We start from the raw sequence: 26,244 nt of genomic DNA on the forward strand, positions 1-26,244 counted from the left end.
TGCATCACGTTTCCATCCAATATCTCCTGGTACTGAAGAGAATTCATGGTACCTTGCACACGCTGAAGCTTCCCTGTACCTGCAGAAGCAAAACAGCCCCAAAGCATGATTGACCCTCCACCATGCTTCACAGTAGGCAAGGTGTTCTTTTCATCATAGGCCTTGTTCTTCCTCCTCCAAACATAGCGTTGATCCATGGGCCCAAACAGTTCTAATTTTGTTTCATCAGTCCACAGAACACTATCCCACAACTTTTGTGGTTTGTCCACATGGCTTTTGGCATACTGCAGTCGACTCTTCTTATTCTTTGGAGACAGCAAGGGGGTACGCCTGGGAGTTCTGGCACGGAGGCCTTCATTACGCAGTGTGCGTCTTATTGTCTGGGCTGAAACTTCTGTACCCACATCTGACAAATCTTTTCTCAGTTCCTCAGCAGTCACACGGGGACTTCTCTCCACTCTACGCTTCAGGTAGCGCACAGCAGTCGAAGTCAGCATCTTCTTTCTGCCACGACCAGGTAGCGTTTCAACAGTGCCCTTTGCCTTGAATTTGCGAATGATGCTTCCTAAGGTGTCTCTTGGTATGTTTAACATCTTTGCAATCTTCTTATAGCCATTGCCCTTCCTGTGAAGAGAAATCACCTCTTCTCTTGTCTTCCTGGACCATTCTCTTGCCTTCACCATGTTTGTAACCACACCAGTAAATGTCTAGAAGGAGCTGAGTATCACAGTCATTTTAAAGCTGCCTAATTGGTGCTTATTATGCTTGATTGCTGCTCGGTGACATCCACAGGTGTTTTCAATACCTGATGGAAAGCACCTGTATGAACCTCTGTTCTTCAGAGTGGTAGTCTTTAAGGGGTTGAATAATTGTGGCAATGAAGAAACCACATAAGAACCATTTACTACTGTATTACATAAACAATTGATGTCATTTTAGTTGCATTTGGGTAGTTACAACGTCCTTGTAGGATTTGATTCTGAATACAATTCCAAATGTACACTATAGTCCCTAAACCCCTTTACAGCATTGGGGGTTGAATAATTTTGGCCACAACTGTATAGCCCAAACCATGATTCAGTTATTATATGCTACAGCAAGAGGGAGCTGCCGTCCAACATGCTTACTGTAGCTGGATCGTTAAAAGTCTTTCATTATAGTTTTTTATTGTTTTTTTTTTAGATAAACATCTGAGCATGACCAGGTAGAGTAGACATAAACCCTAGTCTAAACATAACCTCTGTAGCTACTAAAAAATGCATAATAACCACCTATCAGCAACTCCAGGCTCCCTTTGGCTTCTGGAAGTCAAACTCGGCCATGGCACATGACTCAATGCCATAATGGTGATTGGGTGTTGGACCGTGATAGGAACATGGAACTTCTGAAAGGTGACTATTCTTAGCAGCTTAGTGATTACATAGCGTTAGACTAATATTTACACCTGCTTTATAAGATAAGTTCACTTTTATGAAAAAAATAATAAATGAAAATCATTTTGCAAATAAAAAAATGTGCATTTATAATATTTTTTTTTACTATGAGCGTGCAAAGCATTGCACCTGTGATCAGCTACATCTGTAACATGTTACACCCTGAATATGGGTGTAACATGTTAGGAAAGGGGAGCTTATCCTGTAATGTAAATACCATTTAGCTCAAGTCGCTAAGCTATAACTATTATTTTTCGCAATGAAAGCCTGAAAATAATTATTATGGCAAATACCACAAATGATCCTAGTGTTTGTTAATATTCTAAACCTCTTTCTGTATATAGTTTGTATATGAGCAGCCATATTTGCTTATTACATGTGCAGGCTGCGCTTCCTGTTAGGCAGGGCTGCACAATGTTTTTGCTGTCAACATGGGTTCACATATATGCGGCGCGGTATATCGCATGTGATTCGCACAGGAACCGCACCGCATTCCTGTGCAAATCACATGCAATTTGTGTGTGGTGCGCTTGGAGCCATACATTTTGTGTGGCTCTAATCACACTACACCCGCACCAAAAACGTGCAGGACCCTTTTTTTGGTACGCACTACAATCGAAACGCATGGGTATTCACACCTATGTGATCCGATTCTGCACATCACACTGCGTTTTGCAGGCTGCTTTCAGGGTGTTGTTAACATACACACCCGCAGCGGTTCACATGAAAGGGGTGCGATTCAGATGCGGTGCAGAATTTGCACAGAAAACGCTGCAAATTCCGCAGCGCATCAGGGTGCACTGGGGCTAAAGGTCCATTCAGTGCATATCAGACAGATCCAACTGATTAGAAACAATGCACTTTCTATGTGGTCAATTTATTTCAGCAACTGCTGTTTATGGAGGCTAAGTAACTGCAGTGAAATACAGGCAGTGAGTGGAATAAGAATCGATAAATCCATATGCATTGTGCAATATAATAGAAATAAAACAACTACGTGTCAATAATTTTTTTTCCCTCATGAAGTCCTGTTTGAAGAAACATAAAAAGACTGTATCATCATCCAGTTCATGTTATTAAAAACTATAATAAATTCAGTGCATTAGAATTATAATAAATATAATTATTCTCCTTATTCTCCCTCGGAAGAAGTCATTGGACGAAACGCGTCAGGGTGTGGCCTTCCTGTGACGTCACTACTCATGCTGATGCACGTGTCTGGATCACGTGATCGCGCCGTTACCATCTTGAATGCGGGCTGGCTGGTGAGACACAGGATGCAGAGACTGGAGCTCTGATATAACATAACGCCTTGTTTTTATTTGCTCATTGTGAGTGTGATTTTAAGGGGGGTTTGTTTGGCAATAAATTTGTTGGATGATACTGCACTATGGCGAGTATTTTCTTTACCCACATGTGCTAATCTGGATATGAGAGGATCTTCTCTGGAGTTTGTTTGGTGATATGCTGGATACATAGTAGTATGCTGAGTAATTACCAACACATGAGGATCGTCCTTTGAAGCCTGTTTGGTGAATGCTGGATATATACTAACATGCTGGTTAATTACTAGCACATGGTGAGTGTGCATTTTGATGGGGTGTTTTTGAGCACTGAATACCACATTGCTTATGAAGGAGGATCTCATTACTTCATTTACTGAGGATCATGTTTATATGGACTTTTCTGAATGGACTATATTGAGATTCCCTATTTATTGATTTTCTGTTTGCACTATTAATATGCACTTATTTGGTGGTGGTTATATTTTGTTGTGTGATTTGGTTTGCGCTATTATTTGTGATTTGTATATTTTTCACATTTTTATTATTAGTGTACATTATACCTTACTCTCTAGAACAGTGATCTCCAAACCCTTTGCTTGTTTTTTTCTGGCCCTTGAGGCATTATTCCTCCCACTGTCAGCCTCAATGGGGCATAGTTCCTGCTACTGACAATGAGAAACTATTCTTCCCACAACACCAATGATGTATATATATATATATATATATATATATATATATATATATATAATTTGGTAAGCATTCAAAAAATACTCACTTCCCTTTAGGTAGACTTTGGATGTACCGTATTGATATTAGATAGCAGAAAACGTGAATGTGAAAATAAAATGTCTGCCAATACCTGCAATCTCTAGTGTTCAGCAAGAACTACTGCCCTGTAAGCCATGCTGCTGATAATAAATACAGTATGCATTACTCACTGTACAAAGCAGTATTCTAATAAACAATGTTTTATCAGAAAGATTCAAACTGCTTGTCCGATAGGAACATATTCACATGCAGCGCTTTCTGTACTGTCACAAAACATAAGTGATGTACAAAGAATGCCTGTCTATGGAGATTTCCAGAAACGTATTGAGCTGTCCGAAAGCAGTGTGATCGAACATAGCATTGATCAAAACAGCTTTATTCATCTGGGTTTTATGACAACCCGATTCTAATACCGAATACATTGCTTAGATTATACATCCCTAATGCTTTGTAATCAGCTGCAAAGAGGTGGCACCTCTCCGTCTTACTAATCAGCTATGGCCTCTTTCCAATGCCCAAGTCGATGCAGCTCAGAAATGTATGACGCAAGGGGATTTTTATGGAAAATCAACAAGGTCGCTTCCTAATGTCAAGTCTGTACAAGACACAGAAGAGACAATACAGGAAGCACCCACTTGTAGTATAAAACTGTGCCTACACCCAGTACAGCGTCCCTGACACCGTAGATAATGGTGTCTGCCCCAAAGACCCAATGCAGATAACCAGTACAGCCTGAACTGGATTGGAACAGTCTGCGATAACATGTACTGTATGATGGGTGTGTGGAAAACACTATATAGAGGTGCATGATAAACAGGGCAGGGGGAGGTAGCTGCACAGCCCATCCCCCAATGGCCATAAGCACACACAGCTTTGCTGGATACAGGAGACATTCTGTTATTTATTGTCCAAACACCCACATCTCCTACACAGCTTAATCATGCGTTGCTTTTTCTTGTGATGTATGCACAATATATTTAAATTTTGAATATACATTCTCAAACATTTAGCTACATCAATGTAAGCCAAGCACATGGTAATTGTATGTGTGAATGGTATGCAGATCCTAAAGCCCTCTTCTGTAATAATACAACATGTTCAAATTGAGCACCTGCCATCTCGTATCAAGGCTTTGCACTCCAACCCTCCCCAACAAGCCAGCACTGACACCACTTAAGCTGGTTATACACCAGCAGAATTTCATTCCGACATTTTAATTTGTGGAACATTTATTTGTTTGGGTTTTTTTATGTTTTTCAAAGATATTTATGCTATATGTACAGAGTCCATGAAGGGCAATAGGGGGAGAAGTAAAACACTGATCGTGTCCGACATAGATGTGTGGCATTCAAGTGCAATATGGTGTCACAAGGAGAAAGTGTTTGACCGTAGGCAAGCAGGAGGCTGTAATTCTTGTCCAAGGTCAGTACAAGAGAGTTTACAGTTGTAAAGCCAACACAACAAACACTTTTCTCCTGCGCTAGGAAAGGACTCAGTAGACCCAATAGGAATGTTCTGGAATTTTCTGGAATATGCACTGCTTGCTGCCCTCAACAGACCGGGGTGGTCCAAATACACTGGATGCAAATGGAGAAACAGAAAAAGGGCGTACCGTCCTAGTGAATTATCGTTTAAAATATTTATTGAAGAAACAAAGTGGGTATCATACTCACAATGGACATAATAACACAAACATGACCAACTGGCTAACGCGTTTCGAGGCTCTGAGGAAGAGTTTGTGTCCTCGAAACGCGTTAGGCAGTTGGTCATCCAGGGTTCTATCGTATGGACTCAGATGTTGTTTGGATCATACATCTTGTTCAGTTTGACATGCCTGTGTTATTATGTCCATTGTGAGTATGATACTTACTTTGTTTCTTCAATAAATATTTTAAACGATAATGCACTAGGTCGGTGAGCCCTTTTTCTGCTTACAGTGGTAATGGCCAGACTTTCTAATGGTTAGTGGGGTCAAATCAACGACTAAATTCAATCACAGTAATGAGAAAATTCATAGGAGCAAAATTTGAACCAACTAAATTCTAACCGTGAATGTGATTTCCATTCATGAAAAGCCATACATATTGTAATTTGCATGTGCTAGACGCAAAAAAAAACCCTGTTTATTATGTCTGGGATGCCACTGAAGTAGCAGGTTTGGAGGAAATCTAACCACTTGCCCTCCAGATGATTTACCCCCCTTCCTGACCAGGCCATTTTTTGCGATCCGGCGCTGCGTTACTTTAACTGACAATTGTGTGGTCAAGCAACGCTGCACCCAAATTAAATTTATGGCCTTTTTCCCACAAATAGAGCTTTCTTTCGGTGGTATTTGATTGCCTCTGCTTTTACTTTTTTGCACTATAAACAAAAAAAGACCAACTATTTAAAAAAAAAAAAAAACATTATTTTTTACTTTTTACTATAAAACATGTCCAGTAAAAAAAAATTAAAAATCACATTTTGTCATGAATTTAGACCAAAATGTATTCTGCTACATGTCTTTGCTAAAAAAAAATCCCAAAACGCGTAAATTGATTGGTTTACGTGACAGTTATAGCGTCTACAAATGGTGGTATATATATACTGGAATTTATATTTTTATTATACTAGTAATGGCGGCGATCAGCAACTTATAGCGGGACTGCGGCAGACATTCTGACATTGAGGGGGAACTGACTAACTACCACCAACATCCCAATGACACTAATACAATGATCAGTGCTAATAAAGAGCACTGACACTGTACTAACGGCACTGGGCAGGAAGGGGTTAACATCTGGGGCAATCAAAGGGTTAACTGTGTGCTGTTTTACTGTGTGTGCTGTGTGTGTTTTACTAGGGAAACATGCTGCTTTATAATTGCTCTGCTATGCAGAGCAATACAAAGCAGCATGTCGGTGCTGACAGGGGACAGATCTGTGTTGTTTACACACAGACCTCTCCCCTTTCACTGTTCCTCGGCAATAGTTGGGTGTCGGTGGGGAATCTCCAACTGGGACCCAGTGATTGACAGCTGTAGCCACCAATGGTGGCGCGGGTAGGGCAGCGCGCATCCCCTACCCGGAAATGAAAAATCACATGTATATACATTACTTTGCGCAGCCCTGCCACCTTGTAGCAGTAGTTCTGCTATAGGGTGGCGGGGAACAGGTTAAAGGGCTATCAAATGATATTAGTTGAGCCAATGATGGCAGAATTGAATTCAAGTATAACTAAAGGCAAAACTTTTTTTAACATTTTTGTACAGAGTGAAGAAGGATTAGAACACCTATTAGGTTACTATAGCTGTCTGTGCCCCTGTTAGGGAGATTCAGCCCCTCTATTTGCCCTGTTTACCATTGAAAAGTGAAAGTAAAAAAAAACCCCACATTTTGGGTTGTCCCCAGGAAAGTAATAGGAAATTTTCCAATTAGGACCCTAGTTCTGGTGACCTGAGGGTCCCCAAAGAATTCCCTTAATTTGAGGGTATTATCTCTCACTTCCTGTTTTGGCTGTGGGACCGGAAGTGAAGGTAAATCTCCCCAATGGGACACAGATGGCAAAAAATACACTGAAAGGGGTTATAACCTTCCCTTAAACTATCCAAAATGAAAAAAAGTTTTGTCTATAGTTCTACTTTAATGACAAATGATCTTTCTGATTTTTTTGTTTGAATAAAATTTTAGCAGTGTATAGCCAGCTTTACTCTACTGCTCCTCGCTCCTGCCCTCAAATAAACCAGTGTGTTTATGAACTGTGCTGAAGGCTACCGGACCATGCTTGGGTATCCAGCTGCTCTCCAAGTCTACGGGCATTGTATAACAGAGTCATTTAGACAGACCAAAGTTTTCCCACATTCTTAGTAATAAAGTAGGTCAACCCTTTAAAATGTAGTCCACCTGAGGATTATTATAAGTAGTAGATTAGTCTTTTTTTTCATTGCTTATGTTTGCCATGTGATTGCACAAAGCTACATTTATTTTACAAAAGCATAATTTCCTTCCTTTCATATATGGAATTCCTTTTAACAGAAGTTCTGTTCAGTGATGTTGACTTGATTACTATAGAATGGTGGCTTTAGCCTTACAGACCTGAGATTCATAATCCACTTGGGGCATTATCTGTAGACCTCAGTGAGACCGGTATAGAGGTCACAGGCAAAGTTTATGTATTGCAAACACTTCTTTTTAGTTTTTGATAGAGTAGAAAAGGGTTAAAACACCTGCCAGGTTTTTTTTTTGTTTGTTTTTTGCAACTTGTGTACCATTGTAGAAATTTCTCTTCTCTTAGGCCTCATGCACATAGAACGTTTGAACGTTTATTTAACTCTCCTAGAAGCCAGCAGCATTTGTAAAAGTGTCTACAGCTTTTACATGCTTTTGGGAGCATTTACAGACATCAAGCCTTAGGGCGTTAATTTATTTTGGTCATTGAAATTAATTGTTGCTCAAGTGCTAAACGTGGCTAGCGTTCAGGCGTGTTTAGCAGCTATTGACATTGTCAAGTGCATTTTCTGCCCAAATTTTGCTACTCCTAGATGCACTGGCAGTGGGTTTTTTCCCGCCTCTCAAAGCCCCTGCCACTAAACGTTTTTAAAAGTGTATGGGGTTGACTTATTAAAGGCAAATAGACTGTGCAGTTTGCAAAGTGCAGTTGCACTCTGCAAGTGCAGTTGCTCCAAAGCTTAGTAAATGAGATAAAGCTTTATTTTGCAAAGAGTACCCAATCACATGCAAGGAAAATAAAAAAGCAGCATTTTTGTTTGCACATGATTTGACAGCACAGTGGCTAATGGTTAGCACTTCCACCTGGCAGTACTAGGGTCCTCAGTTCAAATCCCAACCACGGCATCACCTGCCTGGAATTTGTATGTTCTCCCTGTGCCTGTGTGGGTTTCTTCCGGGTACTCTGATTTCCTTCCAAACTCCAAAGACATGCTGGTAGGTTAATTGGATCCTGTCTACATTGGCCATAGTATGTGTATGCATGAATGTGAGTTAGGAACCTTAGATTGTACACCCCTTGAGGGTTAGGGACTGATGGGAATGTACAACATATATATGTAAAGTGCTGTGTAAATTGACAGCACTATATAAGTACCTGAAATAAATAAATAATGGAAAATAGCAGTACTCATTTACTAAGCTTGGGAGCAACTGCTCCTTCAGAGTGCCACTGCACTTTGCAAAGTGCACAGTCTACTTGGCTTTAGTAAATCAACCCTATGTGTGCATGGACACATAGGATAACATGGAGGGGCATTTGAAAGCAGTAAAAAAAAAATAAAAATAACGCCACTGAAAGTGGCTGCAAAAACACCATGCGTGAGGCCTAATTGTTCCAGAGATGCAACAGAAATTTAGAAGCAATCTCTCAAAGAGAGGCAAATTCCTCTTAGTTGTCTCCGGACAGGTGTTTCCTTTGGAAGATTTCCTCTTGTTCTATGGATAACGCTAATATTCTGCATTTCCCTTCACTTTAACCTCCCTGGCGGTATGATTATTTCAGATTTTTGGTGCTGAAAGCGGTACCATTATTTTGCATGGAAATATGTAGTTTTTTTATTGTAGGCTGTAATTTTTAGGAATAACTCACTGAAATCTGTCCGAACAAGAGTCTATTAAACATCCCGGGTATGATAAAATTTGAAACACGAAATCATAAATTATAATTTAATAAATAATCATAAAAAATAATAATATAATAATAATACATTTAATTCAATAATATAATCAAACCGAAAACACTGAAATTTGAAATAGAGCGCCAAGTTCGTACATTGCTGAGCAAAGTCGCAAAATCGGTTTCAGTGTCTGATGCCGAATTTCCCCCACGAATCATTATCACTCAATTCTGCAAGTGGTTCTGATTTACTATCGCTGTTCTCTAGCTGGTCTAAAACCGCTTTTGACCTAAAGGGACACTTTTTGGACGCCATGGATTTTTCTAAGTTTCCAGGCAGAAAGAACAGACAAAATGTAGGCAGGGCACAGGACAAAGCACTAGGGACAATATGTATGTGAAATGGGTTGAAACAGCAATGTTTTACTGTGAAAAATGTGTTTTGAAAAAAATTACATTTTTTAAAATTTTCAAATTTCCCGCCGCCGCCGCCCGTACGTCCCGACGTCACGGGGACCGGAACACAGAAGCTGGATGCCGGCATCAGCCGGAGGAGATGGCCGGGGACGCTTCAGGGGACACATCGTGGGAGCGAAGGACAAGGTAAGCTCTGCAGGGACTCCCTTTGCAGCGCCGCATGGTAAGCCCGAGTGTAGCTCGGGGTTACCGCTTTTGGTACTAAAACTCTACCCCGAGCTACACTCGGGAATACCGCCAGGGAGGTTAAGTATCCAATGGGGACAGACGGTCTATCCCAGAATGAAAAGAAATGAATTTGAGCAAAGCTGAACCAACAGTACATTTTTAGGTGGTGGGAGGGAACCAAAGTACTCTAAGAGAAACTCATGTAGTCACAAGTAGAACATCCTCTATATAGATAAGGACTTACTGATATTTTAGTACAGGACCCCACTGATGCCAAGCCTGATTGCCAACCACTAAAACATAGTAAAGTAGTTACCTTTGGTACTCCCCCGTAGTTATTACCTTTTGTATCACTTGACCCTCCCCTTAGATTGTAAGCTCTAGCGAGCAGGGTCCTCTGATTTGTCCTTTATTGAAATGTATTGTAACTGTACTGTCTGCTCTTGTGTTGTAAAGTGCTGTCCAAACTGTTGGTGCTATATAAATCCTAATAATAATAATAATACTGCCTGCTTTGTTGTGCATTGAATGCAATTTAAGATTGTAGGACTTAAGCCCCTGGTCACATCAAAGTCGATTTTGAAATTGTGCGACTTACAGTGAAGTTGCACGATTTCAAAATTGGGTGACTTGCCGATTTCAGTTGCGATTTGCAAGACATCTGACACAGTGTCTATGCAAATCGCACCAAAAGTAGTGCATGCACTACTTTAGTAATTTGTGCGGCTCCGACCAAGTCGGAACTGCACTGATATTATTATTATTATACAGTATCTATAAAGCGCCAACAGTTCGCTCAGCGCTGTACAATACAATCTGAGACAATACATGGGACAGTACAATAACAATACAATGCGATACACGAGAGGTTCGAAGGCCCTGCTCCTTGGAGCTTACAATCTAGGAGGGAGGGGATAGTGGTACAGGAGGAAAAGCTGTGGGGGATGGAGTGGTAGGAAGAGTGGAGGAGGTCAGCAATTAGCAGGGGGTGGGGTAGGCTTCCCTGAAGAGGTGAGTTTTCAGGGTGCGCCTAAAGGAGAGGAGAGTAGGTGATAGTCTGATGGATTGGGGTAGGGAGTTCCAGAGGATGGGGGAAGCCCTGGAGAAGTCCTGGAGGCGGGCATGGGAGGAAGAGACCAGGGAACTAGAGAGAAGGAGGCCTTGTGAGGAGCAGAGAGTGCGTTTTGGGTGGTATTTGGATATTAGGTCAGTGATGTAGATTGGGGCAGTCTGATGGACAGCTTTGTACGTCAGTGTTAGGATTTTGATATGACCGCTCTAATAGCGGACAATAGGGTGCAATTTGGCATACGACTTGCAAGTCCCCTGGCATGCAAATCGCATGCTAAATCACACCCGATTGTGACCGGGGTGTAAAGGAAAAAACTAAGCCCATGCTGGCCTTTTTCCTGAATTATACTGTCATTAATATGTATAAACATGCATGCAGTCCGTTGACCATCATCTAAACACTGCACTTTGCTGATAATCCAATATTTAAAGCAATAGTGTAACAATACAAGAAATTATGAGAAAACACAAAGTGTGCCAACTAATGATATTAGGCTTAGACCTTCACATATGATAGGGGAAAAAGAATCCTTTTGTGTCCTTGCATTCATTTAATGAGCACATATTTAGTTTGATAGGAAGCCAAAGTGTCCAATAAACAGTTCACGGAGGGGTGACCAGCACTCAACCTTTTCCAAGCAACGTACTATGTATGGGTTTTAGGGGGGACAAAGGACTCTGTGAGATAATTAAAGGTTTGTATAGGCATTCAAAAGAACCTGCACTGCAGCCCCAGTGCAATCTCAAAACTATGGATTGGTGCACCAACAGTTGATATTTTAATGTGGGTAGATAATAGAGAGTTGAACCACTTGCCGATTCTATATTTTTCTCAGGTACTCTACTCCTGTAGGGTTAGTTATTTGCAGCAGATGGGGAGCAGGAGCCAAAGAGGAGCCGTAAAGGTAATTATAGTCACGCTTCTTTTACAGGCATGATTTTGAATACAATGACCCTATAGTGAGAAAGGAACTTCAACATTCTTTGTGGTATATCAACATTCTGGGGTAACATGGCAGTACTCTTTGGTAACAAACCTGACCAACTGCTGTTTACTATTTACAGGTATACATGTTAACTCCTTGGCCCCGGCACCCCTGGCCTTTTAAGTAGTTTGTGATGCCAGGGTTTAGGGTCATGTGACCGCCGTGATTGGCTGTCACAGAGGTCACATGATCAGAAAGCTCCCGACCACAAGCAGCGATCGGGACCTTTCCATGAGGCGCCAGTAAATGCGCCAGGAGCACACAGGGTGTGTGCTCTCCGCACATGTTTAGTTTACAGTGGGTATGCAAATATGCGGCCCCTCAGCGCCAAGGTCCAGTCACCGAGAGGCCACATATTTGCACATGCTCGGTGCCATGGAGTTAAACAGGATAAATTCTACTTTCTCACCAACCACAAAATTAAACACTTCTCAAAAATCAGAGACTGGCATCAGAGACTGGCATCAAGTCAGTTAAAGTCCAGGGATATTGATCTGGTCAGTTAAGTAGCAAAGGGGGTTGTTAATCAGTTTAAGCTACTTTTGTGTTAATGAAATTAACAACAGGTGCACTAGATGGGCAACAATGAGATGACCCCCAAAACAGGAATGGTTTTACAGGTGGAAGCCATTGACATTTTTTCTCTACTCATTGTTTCTGACTGTTTTTCACTAGTTTTGCATTTGGCTAGGGTCAGTGTCACTACTCGTAGCATGAGGCAATACTTGGACCCTACAAAGGTTGCACGGGCAGTCCAACTCCACCAGGATGGCACATCAATATGTGCCATTGACAGAAGGTTTGCTGCTGTCTCCCAGCTCAGTCTCAAGAGCATGGAAGAGATTCCAGGAGACAGGCAGTTACTCTAGGAGAGCTGGACAGGGCCGTAGAAGGTCCTAAACCCATCAGCGGAACAGGTATCTGCTGCTTTGTGCAAGGAGGAACAGGATGAGCACTGCCAGAGCCCTACAAAATGACCTCCAGCAGGCCACTGGTGTGAATGTCTCTGACCAAACAATCACAAACAGACTTCATGAGAGTGGCCTGAGGGCCCGACGAACTCTAGTGGACCCTGTGCTCACTGCTCGGCACCATAGAGCTCGATTCGCATTTGCCATTGAACACCAGAATTGGAAGGTCTGCCACTGGCACCCTGTGCTTTTCACAGATGAGAGCAGGTTCACCCTGAGCATGTGATAGACATGAAACGGTCTGGAGAAGCCGTGGAGAACGTTATGCTGTAACATCGTTCAGCATGACCATTTTGGTGGTGAGTCAGTGATGGTCTGGAGAAGCATATCCATGGAGGGACACACAGATCTCTACAGGCTAGACAATGGCATCCTGACTGCCATTAGGTATCGGGATGAAATCCTTGAACCCATTGTCAGACCCTATGCTGGTGCAGTGGGTCCTGGGTTCCTCCTGGTGCACGACAATGCCCAGCCTCATGTGGCGAGAGTATGCAGGCAGTTCCTGGAGGATGAAGGACTTGATACCATTGAATGGCCCCCATGGTCGCCTGACTTAAATCCAATAGAACACCTCTGGGATATCATGTTTCATTCCATCCGACGCCGCCAGGTTGCACCTCAGACTGTCCAGGAATTCAGTGATTCCCTGGTCCAAATCTGGGAGGAAATACCCCAGGACACCATCCATAGTCTCATTAGGAGCATGCCCTGACATTGTCAGACATGCATACAGGCACCAGGGGGCCATACAAACTACTGAGTAACATTTTGAGTTGCTGCAATGAAATTTCAGCAAAATGGACTAGCCTGCTGCATCATTTTTTCACTTTGATTTTCGGGATGTCTTTGAATTCAGTCCTCTGTAGGTTGATCATTTTCATTTCCATCAAACAATGGGGCATCCTTATGTTCCAAACACATCACCCAGTCCATATCAGTATAGATATCCAGCATGACATTTTTCCCCATTGAGATCTGATGCGTTTTCAAAGTGTTCTTATAATTTTCTGAGCAGTGTATTACAGAGTAGACAATGCATAGTTGGAGATTACTCTCAGGTAGCAAAATGAATTTGAAAAGCCTTGCCATTACTCTTCGCTAACACAGCACATCCTATAGCACTCACCTGACCTCAACCCTTTCACCCGTTATCAAAATGGATTTTCTTTTAAATTTGAACTCCATAATGTGTGCTCATAAGGTTCATTTATCATGTGACATGTATAGAGAAACAGAACAAAGTACATAATAGTATCAAAATGAGCTTAAAGTAGAACAAAAGGCAAAACTTAATTTTGGATAGAGTAAGGGAGGGCTATAACCCCTGTTGTTTTTTTTGCCATCTATGTCTTATTGAGGAGATTTCTCCTCACGTCCTGTCCAATAGCTAAATCAGGAAATGACAGAAAATCCATTTAATGTGAGGGAATTGCTAGTTGTCACCAAAGTCACCAAAACTAGTGTCCCCATGGGAAGATTTCCCTTCTATTTCTGTTCTGCTGATAACCCAAAATTTGTGATCTTCTTTCATTTTTAGCCTTGGTGATAATAGTAAACAGGACAAATAGAGAGGGTGAATCTCCCTAAAGGGGGCAGAGGCAGCTATAAAAACCTGAGAGATATTCAAATCTATCCACTCTGTCCAAAGCAGCTTTCCCTTTAGGCCCCATTCCCACTTGAGCATTTAGCAGCTTGTAACTCGAAGCTCAATAACGCTCAACAAGCAAAAACCTATTGTTTTCGATAGCCTTTGTTCACATCTGAGCGTTTTGTGGCTTGTAGTAAAACACCTGTCGCTCAAGAAAGTACATGAGCTGCTTTTCAGGCAGAATTGAACGTTTTTGTCCACATAGATTTCAATGGAAACACCTGAAAAGAGCAACAAGAGTGTTTTCATGCATTTTTTTTCAAGCATTTCATTATGCATTTTCTGCTCAAACAGTAGCCCTCTGCCCCTTTTCAGCAGTTCAAATGCCTAGTTGAAAAACGCTTGAGAAAAGCTACAAAGATGTGCAATTCTTAAATGTGCTTGAAAAAAAAAAACGCATGAAAAAATCCTTGACAACATGACGCTTAGGTCAAGATGTATACTTTAACTGATCTCAAAAGCTCTTGTGCAATAGCCCTGATATTGTTTCATAAAACAAGCACATTCATGTCTTTTGCAGTAACTATATAGCTAAAGGATAAGTTCACTTTATATCAAAAAATAATAAATGCACATTTTTTGCAGGTAGAAAAATGTACATTTACTATTTTTTGTTTTGGGAGCCTGGAAAGCATTGCACCAGAGATCAGCAGATCGTTGGTGTCATGCAGGTCTCCCCCTGACCTGTCATTGTATCTGTGTGCTCCTACTTCGTACAGGCAAGCTGATGAACCACCATAGTGCTCAACAGTGCTTTGATCAATGAGAACTACAAGCCGACAGCTGCAAAGGCTGTTGGAACTTACAGTCTTCCCACACACAATATACTAACAATAAGTGATGCGGCAGGGCAGGCGGAGCCCAGCATGGCCATGTTTCTTTAAAAACTGTGTCAGCTAGCAGAGGGAGAAGATCCCCCACTAGCCATCACAATGGGGGGATGGGGGCATCAACCAGTACTTTTGTTTCCTAGCTACATCTGGCTGAAAAAAGACCACCTAGTCCATCTAGTTCAGCCATAAAAGGGAAAAAAATGTATATCGTATATCCACAGTTGATCCAGAGGAAGGCAAACAACTCCAGCAAAGCATTGTCCAATTTGCTCCTGCAGTGGAAAAAATTCCTTCCTGATCACCCAAAAGGAATTCGGATATTCCCTGCATCAACGTTACCTTTAAATGTTAGTATCCAGTTGTATCTAGGAAAGAATCCAGGCCCTTTTTAATCTACTGAGCTGGCCAGAACCAGCTCTTGAGGAAGTCTATTCCACATTTTCACAGCTCTTACTGTGAAGAAACCTTTCTGTATTTGGAAATTAAATCTCTTTTCCTCCAGACATAAAGAGTGCCCTCTTGTCCTCTGTGATGACCTTAAAGCGGAGTTTCAGCTGATAAAAAAAAAAAATTTCAGCAGCTACAAAAAGTGTAGCTGCTGACTTTTAAAATACAGACACTTACCTGTCCCTCAGTCCAGCGGTGTCTTCACCACTGCTGGTTTCACTGGCCGTCTTCTCTCCCTTGCGCCGGCATCTTTAGTATGGACACTCGGCTGTGACAGCTTGCAGCTTCACAGCTGGGTGCCCGATGCGCTTTGTGAATGGCCCCGTAGTCTTCTGGGACCTGTCACCAAAAGACTACGAGGATCGCCTAGGCGATCAAAAGAATAAGTTGTCCTCCTTCGGACAACTTATTCTTTTGATCGCCTAGGCGATCGTAGCGGAAGTGGGAGCGGGTACCTGTCAATTTTGGGTACCCACTCCCAAAAGGTGCCAATCCTTAACCACTTCAAGTCCGGACACTTTTACCCCCTTCCTGTCCAGGCCAATTTTCAGCTTTCAGTGCTATCACACTTTGAATGACAATTGCGCAGTCATGCAACACTGTACCCATATGAATTTTTTAGCATTTTTTTGAGACAGATAAAACTTTATTTTGGTGGTATTTATTCACCACTGGCATTTTTATTTTTTTTTGCTATATAAATGAAAAAATAAAAAAATTGTGAAAAATGTGTTTTTCTTATAAAATTTTGCAAATAAATAATCTTTCTTCATAAATCTTGGCCAAAATGTATTCGGTTATCTTTTTAGTAAAAAAAAAAAAAAATAACCCAAATTATTTTATTATAAAATTATAATTTTAAATTTTTTTTTAAATATTTTTATTTATTTTTTTTATATTATTATTTTTTTCATTTTTTTTTTAATATAATACCCTAGCAGTACAGTGTCACCATAGTGACACTGTACTACTTGTGGGGGGTGATGACCCATAAAGGCTGTAAAAGCAATCATTTTTCCTTCTCTCTGGCTGCATTCTTGCAGCCATTGAGAAACACTGTGAGAGCTGTGATTGTTCACAGCTTGTCACATGGTACAAGGCTGTTGTGAATAGCCTTGTACCATGTGACCTCTGATCATTCACAGATTTCACTAGTAGTAAGCAATGATGTCAGAAGTGACATCTTGCTTACTACTATTCCATGTGATCACTGACTGGCCAATCAGTGATCACTTGATCGGGACCTCACACAGAGGTCCCGTACTGCGATCGGTGTTCACAGCCTGCACGCTCCCAGGGAGAGCACACAGCCTGAAAATGCGGGCGCCCTTTATGAATGGCAACCCGCTCCTGCACTTCTCCCGTCCGGCCCATGTACATAAACGGCCCGGACGGGAGAAGTGCAGGAGCGGGTTGCCATTCATAAACGGCGCCCGCATTTTTTTGTACATGGGCCGGACGGGAAGTGGTTAATGGGGAGTGGGAACAAAGCATTAAAGCGGAACTTCCCCTTTTGGGTGGAGCTCCGCTTTAAGGTTTTAAAACATGTTACACCCTGAATATGGGTGTAACATGTTGCGAAAGGTGTGCTTATCCTTTAAAGCAGTAGTAAACCGCACTTTAACCACTTTGTGCTGGTGCCTCCTGGCCCTTTAAGAGTTTCAGAAGCCAGGAGGTAGGTGGGATTTTAGAGTCACGTGACCGCCGTTATTTGCCGTCATGGCGGTCACATGATTGGAAAAGGTCCCGATCCAAAGGGGAGTTCGGGACCTTTCCGTGAGTCAGGGACACATGTGCTGGGAGCGCGCAGGGCACGCTCTCTCAGCACATATGTATTTTCTAACTGCATGCAAATATGTGGCCGCTCGGCGTCAAGGCCCAGATGCAGAGAAGCTGCATATTTGCGTGCGCTCAGCGTCAAGGGGTTAAAATGAAGACATCTTCACACGGTCTTCCTTCTGGGTTCGCGAGCTACGGCCGTCTGATTGGCTGAGCCATGATGATGTCACAATACTCTGAAGGAACGGCACGGATACGCTGCTCCTTCAGAGTGCATATGCCAGCTGTCAAAAGGAGCCCATTTTCAGATAACCTTTATTATAAGCTTACCTGTAGGTAAAAGTATACAAAAGGAGTTTACTTCCACTTTAAGCAACACAATAAATAAAATAAGTGCTTTTTCTTTTTTGGAAATCACCTTCTGCATTACTTCATTCTGGCACAAAGGGACCTAGTGTTGACAACGACATTAAAAGGCTATTGGAAGAGCAAGCATGAATAACCCATTGGAGTTTTGTTAAAACATTTTTACTTTTAAATAAACTGTGACATATTCATGCATACTTGGAGCGCCCAAACGTACTTGTTTATCTTAATAGAAAAGATGGGTAAATGTAGACCATTCAAAAAATATCCAACATGGCCCATGGCTATTTTTTCTGAGACTGACTGGCTGAGGGCTGATTTCACAATCTGGCTGAAAACAGCTTCATCAGAAGAGTATGGTAACTCAACAACATCTGATTTATTGTAGTAACAAAAGCTTCAAGTATGTATCTTCTGATTATTTCATCATACTGCCTTGTAATATGCTGATGTACAACTTTTTTTTTTCTTAGTATATAAAACACAAATAGATTTTGCTACAGGCTGCACTACATCACCAGCTCATTCGGTGCAGATACAGTATGCGCCTTCCTTACACCAATACTTGGAAATCAGTCATGTTCGTATACAATGTCATGCGGATCAGGGTGTTCTGCCAGGCCAGACAGTTTGTTTTCAAGTTCAGGAAGAAACTGGAAGAGGGATGGGAGGGGGTAAAAGTTAACTGGCTAGAGAGAAAGACTAGAAATAGAAGGAGGGAGAGGAAAGCAGAAAACTGAGCACTCACTTGTAAATAACAAAGAGTAGCAGACAGAGAGAAATAAGGAAAGGTCAGAGGGGAAATGAAGGTCTCACGGTTTGCTGCAGATGCATTTTAGCAGACATACATGAAAACAAGGACATATTCTAACCACTATGCCCTCCAGAGGATTTATCCCCTTCCTGACCAGACCATTGTTTGCACTACATCGCTGTGTTACTTTAACTGACAATTGCACGGTCATGCAATGCTGCACCAAAATGAAATTTACGTCCTTTTTTCCCACAAATAGAACTTTCTTTTGGTGGTATTTGATAACCTGTGCATTTTTATTTTTTGTGCTATAAAAAGAAACAAAAGCTGACAATTTTGAGAAAAAAACAATATTTTTGACTTTTTTGCTATAAAACCTATCCAGTAAAAAAAATGTAAAATTCAAATTTCGTCATAAATTTAGGACAAGATGTATTCTGCTACATGTCTGTTAAAAAGAACCCCAATATATGTAAATTAATTTGTTTTACATGAAAGTTATAGCGTTTACAAATGGCAGTATAGATACTGGAATTTTTTTTTTTTACTAGTAATGGCGGCGATCAGCGACTTCAAGCGGGACTGCAGAACTGTGGTGGGCATTCTGACACGGGGGGGAACTGATTTGGTGTCACTGACATCCCCAGTAACACCAATACGGTGATCAGTGCTAATAAAAAGCACTGACACTGTACTAATGGCACTAGACAAGAAGGGGTTAATATCTGGGGCAATCAAAGGGTTAACTGTGTTCTGTTTCACTACTTGGGCTGTGTGTGTGCTTCACTGTAAGCACACTGCTTTGCCTGGCTCTGCTATACAAAACCATACAAAGCAGTGTGCAGGAGCTGACAGGGGGGAGATCTGTATGTTTACATACAGGTCTTTTCCCCGTCGGAGATACTCGGTGATCACTGGGTGCCGACAAGTAATCACCGGCCAGGACCCGGTTATTGACAGCCGAGGCCTCAGATGACAGCGCAGATAGGGTGTGTGCGCGGCTTGTGTGCGCCACCTTCCCGGAACTGCAAAATCACATATATACTTGATTTTGCGCACCCCTGCCACCCTGTAGCAGTATTTCTGTTATAGGGCGGTGGGGAAGTAGTCAAAGTGGAGCTCCACCCAAAAGGGGAAGTTCTTCTTTAAAGACTGGACCCCCGCTCCCCATTAAGGACTGGCACCTTTGGGGAGCGGGTATCCAAAATTGACAGGTACCCGCTCCCACTTCCACTGCGATCGCCTAGGTGATCGGAAGTGGAAGTTGTCCCCCCCCCGTCCCTCCCTGCAGTCTGGTACATATGACAGGTCCCAGAAGACTGTGAGACCATTCATGAAGCTCAGCGCTACTCGCACATGTGCAGTGGGCACCCAGCTGTGAAGCCGCAAGCTGTCGCAGCCAGGTGCCCACACTGAAGATGTCAGCGCCTGGAACACCAGGCGGCTGGTGAAATGGGCTACGGAGACGATACTGTGGGATCGTGGGGCAGGTGAGTGGCTGTTTTTAAAAGTCAGCAGCTACAGTTTTTGTAGCTGCTGTCTTATTTTTTCCCAGTGCGACTGGAACTCCGCTTTAAATAAGAGTTACACCTACTCTAACTTTAAAATAGATCTTCAACCTCCAAAACTTTATCCCTCTGCTCCACCCCTCCTCTGGTCCTCTACATGAATAGATATATTTTGTATTTCTTTTATTTACATTTTTTACAAAATTGTCCAGCCCTGCCAGCCTTGCCATCTGCTGTGCTCCCATTGCCTCCAGGGATATGCAAATTAATTTACTAAAGGTGAATAGACTGTGCACTTTGCAAACTGCAGTTGCACTCTGCAAGAGCAGTTGCTTCAGAGCTTAGTAAATGAGCAGAAGCTCTGCAGACTTCTATCATCCAATCATGTGCGAGCAAAAATGCTGTTTTTTTTTTTTTCAATTTCCTTGCATGTGACTGGGTTTTCTTTGCAAAGTGAAGCTTTACCTCATTTACTAAGCTCTGGAGCAACAGCACTTTGCAAAGTGCACACTCTATTTGCCTTTAGCAAATCCACCCCATAGCCCAGGGGTGGGCAAACTTTTTGACTTGAGGGCCGCAATGGGTTCATATATTGGACCCGGGGGCCGGACCAAGAGTAGATGAATGATGTGTATGTGTCATCCATAGTAAGTATAGTAATATTCCCCCATAGTAAGCATAGTAATTAATCCCCCATAGTAATTAATCCCCCATAGTAATTCATCCCCCATATAGTAATTCATCCCCCATATAGTAATTCATCCCCCATATAGTAATTCATCCCCCATAGTAATTCATCCCCCATATAGTAATTCATCCCCATATAGTAATTCATCCCCCATATAGTAATTCATCCCCCATATAGTAATTCATCCCCCCTATAGTAATTCATCCCCCCAATAGTAATTCATCCCCCATATAGTAATTCATCCCCCATATAGTAATTCATCCCCCATAGTAATTCATCCCCCATATAGTAATTCATCCCCCATATTAATTCATCCCCTATAGTAATTCATCCCCCATAGTAATTCATCCCCCATATAGTAATTCATCCCCCATAGTAATTCATCCCCCATATAGTAATTCATCCCCCATATAGTAATTCATCCCCCATAGTAATTCATCCCCCATATAGTAATTCATTCCCCATATTAAGTCCCCAAGTCCCCCCTATAGTAATTCATCCCCCATAGTAATTCATCCCCCATAGTAATTCATCCCCCATATAGTAATTCATCCCCCCTATAGTAATTCATCCCCCATATTAAGTCCCCAAGTCCCCCCTGTGTCAATTCACTTACCTTTGCTCCGCGCGTTCCTCTCGCCGTGTTCCCGCGCAGTTCCGGTGTAGCATGAAAATCTGTCTCCTATGAGGATCTGTCCCCCTCGACGTATCTGCGCATGTGCCAGTTTCAGGCATTAGCAGCCGATCGGCGATCTCCGGCACATGCGCAGATACGTCGAGGGGGACAGATCCTCATAGGAGACAGATTTTCATGCTACACCGGTCTTCAGGGCGGACTGTGAGAGGAGCCTAGCTCTGCGGGCCAGATTAAAAGGTCCGCCGGGCTGTATACGGCCCGCGGGGCGTAGTTTGCCCATTGCTGCCATAGCCCATAGTCATTCAGGAAAAGAGGAGCAAACGGGCCTATCGATGCGTCATTGGGACGTCACAGCAAAACATGGCCTGCGAAACACCTTGACGTCACAGCAAAACACAGAATGCTTCCAAAAGAGAAAAGGATCTCAGCTGGACAATGCTGGATCTGCTGGGTGGGTGAATATCTGAAATATGCTGAACACACCACCACATAAGCAGGGCTTTTGAAGAATTAAGTATGGGAGATGGTGAAAATCCACTTTAATCACTTGTCTACCAGGGCAATTGTTTTTTATTTTCCACACATACATTAGTTACCTTAAACCCCCAAATAATTATATATTTTCTGAAAGCAGAGGCCCTATAGAATTAAATGATGTTAGTTGCAATTTTGTTTATGTTGCACCACCTTTGCACAACTATTCAAATGCTTATTTTCAAGAAAAAATACACTACAATTTATTTTAGTGCAAACAGAATATAATACAAAATTTTTGGTAAAATATAAAAGGAGAGTTGTAAATGTAATAGGCCAGTTCTAGATTATTACTTTTACCTAGAAGCCGAGAGTTGGCTGTAAAAATCAATGCCGGCTGCTGTTTGTTTTAACCTCTTGAATATCAGGATATTTATAAATGTACCTGGGTAGACAAGAAGTTAAAGAACCCCTGTGTCAGGGGCCTAACCGGAGAAGATCAGGCAATATCCAGCATTGCCACGCTAATTTGTGCAAGAATGCAAGCAGACACTGTGTAACGGTGCGCTTGGTGAGCCACGCGCACATGCACGCTAGTGCACGCAGTGTATGATAGTTGCTGGCATTCAGTAGCCTTTACAAGGACAGAAGTCTTGCTCCCTGTATCCTGTGTATGCTGTATTCTTTACTGACCTGGCTTGCCTCTGGACTTGTCTTGACTTCTCTCCTGGCTCTGACCTCACTGAATCTGCTACTGTTTGCTTCCCTCAGCATGACCCTGTGTTGATCCACTACCCTTCTCTTGTTCCTAAACGACCTCCAATGTATGATCCTGGCTTTGGCTTCTGTCTCTGCTTCCTGCTCAGCCCTACTGTCAAGATCCTTCTGTACTTCCAGTGTGTCATCTGGACTGCTGACATCCCTTCTCCGTCCGTCTTCATCAGGTGTCTCACCATCTTGGATCGTCAGTCAACACAGCTGGCAACCCATGCCTTTTTGGGTGCAGCATTTCCTGTCACCACTTTCAGGTCGCCATGAGGGGAGCCCTCTAATCACTTCGGCCTCCGACCAATTATGTGGCACCGTCTACAAACTATTCATTAAAAAAACAATCTTCCTATAAGATTACACGTACATTAGCTATATTTTATGTATGCTATTTACCTGAAAAAGCCTACCTTGTGTAGACATCCAAAAGACCTGAGACTGCAGCTGGGGTCCACCATGTTTCATATGATGTCACCAAACCCAGCAGAGTCAGAGATGTAACTCAAGTGACAGCATAAAGTATTCTCCTCCACTCTTCCCCCAGCTGCTCCAAAAAGCTTTTAAAGAGAAGTTAGAGGAGGGGCAGAAGAGCTGGGCCAGCAGAGACAGTAAATGACACTCCTAGAGGAGATGATGTCTATGAAGTTTAACCACTTGCTAATCCCGCTATAGCCAAATGATGGTTAAGGCGCAGTTATCCAGTGGGGCACACCTGGCGATCTCCGTGATCGCTGTGTCCTACAGACACAGCTGATCACGTGGTGAGGTAAAAGGCCAATCACAGCAGCTTTTTACCACGTGATCGGCTGTGTTCAATGACACAGCAGATCACGGAGTAAATACAGTTGCCGGTTATCAGCAACACTTTGCTCATGGTGTCACAGCGTGAGGAAAGTACTGCCGATAACCGACAGCCATCACAGAGCAGATCGGCACTGATCGTTAGTGCCCTGCAGTGCTGCCCAGCAGTGCCACCCACCAGTGCCCAGCAGTGCCTCCCACCAGTGCCTCCCACCAGTGCCATCAGTGCCACCCATCAGTGCCCAGCAGTGCCACCTATCAGTGCTACCCAGCAGTTGCCCAGCAGTGCCACCCATTAATGCCCATTACTGCCGCCCAGCAGTGCCATCAGTCAGTGCTGCCAGTCAGTGCCGCCTGTCAGTGTCACCCATCATTGCCACCCATCAATGACCATCATTGCTGCATATCACTGCAGCATTATCAGTGCCTCCTCTTCAATGCCTACCAGTGCCGCCTCATTAGTGCCACCTCATCAGTGCTGCCTATCAATGCCCATCAGTGCTGCCTATCCCTTCCACCTCATCAGTGCCCATCAGTGCTGCCTATCAGTGCAGCCTCATCAATGCACATCAGTGAAGGAGAAAAATTACCTGTTAGCAAAATTTTATAATAGAAAAACGTTTTATTTTTTATTTTTTGCTCTTTTTTTGTTTATATGTCAAAAAATAAAACCCCCAGTGGTGATTAAATACCACCAAAAGAAAGCTCTATTTGTGAAAAAAAAATTGTAATAATGTCATATGGGTACAAGGTTTCATGACCGCGCAATTGTCATTCAAAGTACGACAGCGCTGAAAGCTGAAAATTGGCCTGGGCACGAAAGGGGTATAGCTGCCCGGTAGGCAAGTGGTTAAGGAGGGTGGCTAAGTACCTATATACAGTGGGACCATGGAGAATGGACACAGCCTCCTTTCTAACAGAAAGTCAGATCACAGCAGCAAAAAAAAAAAAAAGGAATATGAAGAGCAATAGAAGCTACTTTTTTGTGTTAGGATATATACACTTGAATAGATTGTTTTATTTAACCAAATTTTAGTGTCACTTTAATTCAGCTCAATTAGCCGGACAGCAAATAAAGGTAAATGCACTAGACAAACGCAACCATGTATAAAGGGACGCTTCCAGATATGTGCATTCATTATTTCGACTGCAATTATTGTTTAATAAGTCAGAAAAAGTGCAGCTCAAGCTAAACTAATTATATGATAATATGGGTGTCAGAGGCGAGATGAGCACTTTTCTACAAACCTCCCTGTACTATATGCTGACGTAGCATTTATCAGCACACTATTAATACTGAAGTCTGCAGCTTTTAATTTAAGTGGCTGTGGTGTTCCAAGTTCCTGTGCCACCTAAAAGCTGCATGGCTGGATGAGATAATTGCACATTACACTTATACAAATAAATGATTATCTAATATGGCTGTGGGGAGAAAAATTCTATCCTTGTCTTAGCATCATTTCATATAGCAGCTACAATTAAAGGTGCCCAGAGGCTTTACAGAACAATGGTTGGATTGGCAGAACTAGATTTCCATCTTTGGAGCCTGTAGACAAAAAACCATTAGTCCTTTTTTAGAATTACCTCTTTTACGTAGCACATCTGATTGTTTTACTGTGATAGTGAGTAAATACGATTAAGGATAGGTTCACACTGATGCGGCTCTCCGAGATGCATTTTACAGGGGTAAACACAGGGAAAAGGTCCTTGCAGCATTTTAGAAATCACAGCCGGCATAGGAACCACAAGACCACTGCAGATTCCAGTGAGGGAGCGATTCCAGTGCATTAGGATAAATGGAATCAGCACACATATCATGCGTTTTTCTGTGCGAGTGGTTGAGACTGCGGGAACAGGTGCAGTCCAGGGGCGGACTGACCAATTGGAAACTCGGGCACTGCCCGAGGGCCCGGGGTCAGTAGTGGGCCCCATGAGATGCCCCTGGTACCTTTTTCATAGGCTTTTTTGAGTGTGGGCAAGGACACAGGGGTCCCATGATCCCCTATTGCCCGTGGGCCCCATGAGTTGTCAGTCTGCCCCTGGTGCAGTCCCCCAGCAGCAATCACCTGCACAGATGTGAACCTAGCCTTAGTGAGACAACTAAATATTAACTTTTCAGGGGAAAATGTCCCTTTGCCTCCGCAGCCTGTAGCCGCAGGCCTACTGTGCCTAATCATAATAAGGCTCTGCTGATGGGTACAATCACTTTGGGCACCAAAGGCTTGATACAACTTTTTTTTCAACTGAGCCAAATCTCGCCAAAACCACGATTGAAATTTATTTTGAGAGCCACATTTTTAAAACTGAAAATACATAGGATGGTACACTGTTTTTAGTTTCAATAAGTTTTTATAGTAATTCATCCCCCATAGTAATTCATCCCCCATAGTAATTCATCCCCCATATAGTAATTCATCCCCCATATAGTAATTCATCCCCCATATAGTAATTCATCCCCCATATAGTAATTAATCCCCCATATAGTAATTCATCCCCCATAGTAATTCATCCCCCATAGTAATTCATCCCCCATAGTAATTCATCCCCCATATAGTAATTCATCCCCCATATAGTAATTCATCCCCCATAGTAATTCATCCCCCATATAGTAATTCATCCCCCATAGTAATTCATCCCCCATATAGTAATTCATCCCCCATATAGTAATTCATCCCCCATATTAATTCATCCCTCATATAGTAGTAGTAAGTACAGTTGCAAGAAAAAGTATGTGAACCCCTTGGGATTACGTGGAGCTTTGCATGAATTGGGCA

General features: G+C 42.5%; 1 protein-coding gene across 1 annotated transcript in view; it reads right to left on the minus strand.

The window, feature by feature from the left end:
- SLC7A8 (solute carrier family 7 member 8) overlaps positions 1-26,244 on the minus strand; it is an 83,450-nt gene that overhangs the window by 24,241 nt on the left and 32,965 nt on the right. The window lies entirely within an intron of this gene.

The sequence above is a fragment of the Staurois parvus genome, unplaced genomic scaffold, assembly GCF_062004578.1.
Source record: "Staurois parvus isolate SC_StPar_1 unplaced genomic scaffold, SC_StPar_1.0 ptg000193l, whole genome shotgun sequence".
NCBI classification, from domain to species: Eukaryota; Metazoa; Chordata; class Amphibia; order Anura; family Ranidae; genus Staurois; species Staurois parvus.